The sequence below is a fragment of the Macaca thibetana genome, chromosome X (genome assembly GCF_024542745.1).
Source record: "Macaca thibetana thibetana isolate TM-01 chromosome X, ASM2454274v1, whole genome shotgun sequence".
Lineage (NCBI taxonomy): Eukaryota > Metazoa > Chordata > Mammalia > Primates > Cercopithecidae > Macaca > Macaca thibetana.
Window position 1 is genome coordinate 2282542 of NC_065598.1, and position 2988 is coordinate 2285529.

Below are 2988 nucleotides of genomic sequence, written 5' to 3' on the forward strand. Positions count from 1 at the left end.
CCAAAGATTGAGACATTCATGTAGAGTCTGGAATGTATATACGGGACCCATAAAAATTCCCAGTATACATGTTTTATGCTCACCAATATGAACTGGGGTCTTCAAAGAAAGAAGGTTGAAAGTGGAAAGCCCTTGAAAGAGCTCCCCAATTTGTAAAATATCTTTAATCATTCACGTTAGGGATCTCAGAGCTGTGGGTCTCAGATTGTGGATTCATGCATCCTTTGTGCAATTTGAAGATAGTCCGTATTTCCTATTTCAGTATTAGGTCCTGCAACACTTTTCAATTCTTGTAGAAGGTGTTTTCAGGAGTGGTGATGTCTGATGCTCAATTACTATTTTCTCTATAAGAGTTTCAGCGTAAGCTTAATTAAATTCTTGTGAAAAAGCCTCTGTGTTTTTAGTTGTATATACACACACATACCTACTTAAATGGAATCTAAACATTTTTAGCCTTTAATCCATTCCATTTTCTAAAACTGTCATAAACCATTTTTGATCATTTTAAATAAATGTAAAAGAAAAAATAACTGGATTTGATTATTGCATAGTTTTTTCTATATTTCACAAATGAATTTTATGAAATGGCTGTAGAAGTGGCCCCAAAATTATGAACCTTCATAGCTGTGAATAATATGCAACAAATCTCTTTTAAAGCTCAAGATAGATTATGAACATATGAAATACATAGAGTTACCTAATAATGAGATAAAATTCACCTGGGGGACAAGGATAATGTTCAACCTACTTAAAATGAAAATATTTGAATAATGACTGCTTGGGGGAACCTCTCTGAGGGGTCATGAGGATCACCTGTTGGCTATTCTGTTTTCATGCTGAGAAGGTGAGAATTGAACAGATGAGCAAAGCCTTGATAAAATGTCATCTCCATGTATTTTAGAGAAGGATAACCTTGATTGTACAGTTGACCCTTGAACAACACAGGGTGAACTGCATAGGTCCACCTATATGTGAATTTGCTTCTGGCTCCGCCATTACTGAGACAGCAGGACCAACCCTCTGTCTACTCAATGTGAAGCTGGTAAGGGTGAAGACCTTTATGGTGATCCACTTCCACTTAATAAATAGGAAACTCATTAATTTTAACTTCCTTATGATTTTCTTCATAACATTTTCTTTCCTCTAGCTTACTTTATTGTAATAATATGGTATGTAATACATATACAAAATACGTGTTCAACTGTTATCAGTAAGGCTTTCAGTCAACCAGTATGCTATGAGTAGTTAATTTTTTGGAGAGTCATAAGTTATACATGGGTTTTCAACTGTGCGGAGGGTCAGTTCCTCTCACTACCCCACCTGGTTCAAGGGTCAATTATATGGTGTTAAAAGCCACACTTGCCTCCTCTTTGTGGGGACCTGAATGTGTTTGGTGGTCAACGGATAAATATCTTTGTGTTGGAATGAAGAGAAGCCATGACTAATTTAGTAGGGTGAAGAGGAAAATCACAAACACGTGAGCTATATTTTTGTTTATTTTTTTCTACACAGGCTAAAAAATAACAACTTTTTTACCCACTATATGAAATTGTTCTAGTTGTATGGGAGAGGAAAGTATGATTCTGCTGATTTGCCTTTGACTACTGGCATTGGAATATCGAGTTACACACACACACACACACACACACACACACACACAAGCACAGTATTAACACACTGATACGTGTTGAATTATGTCCCCTCAAATTCGTATGTTGAAGTCCTAACCCCTGGCACCTCAGAATGTGGCCTTATTGAAAATAAGGCTCTTGCAGAGGTAACTAGTTTATTGAAATGAGGTCATACTGGAGTGAGGTGGGTCCCTAATCCTATATGCCTGGTGTCTTTATAAGAACGTGGGATCTGGACACAGGTAGTTACATAAGGAGAATGCTATGGAGTGATGTTACCACAAGCCAGAGAACTACCCAAAGCAAGGAGAGGACCCTGGAACAGATCCTTCCCTAGAGACTTCAGAGGGAGCATAGCCCTGCAGACACCCTGGTTTTGGACTTCTGGCCCCTAGAACTGTGCACGAAGAAACAAATGTCCATTGTTTAGGCCAATCAGTTTGCAATACGTTGCTATAGCCGCCCCGTGGAATGAATACATACATTAACACATGCTGTGTACATGTTTTTTTCCCCCTAATTTAAAAAAAAAAAAGAGATGGGGAATTCATTTAGCTTGCCTATAGAGGTAGTACGCAAGATTAGTCAGGGTTAAATTCCAGACTCTGACACTCAATTTATAGATTCACATCCTGGCTTCTCCATTTCAAGCTGTGCAAACTTAGGCAAGTTATACCACCTCTCTGGGCCATGGTTATCCCATGTCAGGGGAAAAAAGGGAGGTGTCCTAAGAAGATCTTCCTCTCCAAGATGTGTTGAGGATATAAGACTCAATGTGTGAAGGCTGGGCGCGGTGGCTCATGCCTGTAATCCCAGCACTTTGGGAGACCAAGGCGGGTGGATCACCTGAGGTCAGGAGTTTGAGACCAGCCTGGCCAGCATGGTGAAACCCCGTCTGTACCAAAAATACAAAGAATTAGCTGGACATGGTGGTGCACGCCTGTAATTCCAGCTACTCGGGAGGCTGGGGCACAAGAATCACTTGAACCCGGGAGGTTGAGTCTTCAGTAAGTGGAGATCACACCACTGCACTCCAGTCTGGGCGACAGAGTGAGACCCTGTCTCAAAGAAAACAAAAACAAACACAAAAACAAAACAAAACAAAACAAAGACAATTGTGAAAAGCATTCTAAGTGGTGCCTGGGAGGCAGTAAGGGCTGCCCAGGGGTTGGGGGAAAAAAAACAAGCTTTTCTTAGTGTAAATAAAATCAATCTCATTGAAATATATATGGCACTTCTTAGAATTGGCTCAGAAGCAACAAACATGAAAAAAAGCTCAACATAACATCACTGATCATTAGAGAAATGCAAATCAAAACCACAATGAGATACCATCTCACACCAGTCAGAATGGTGA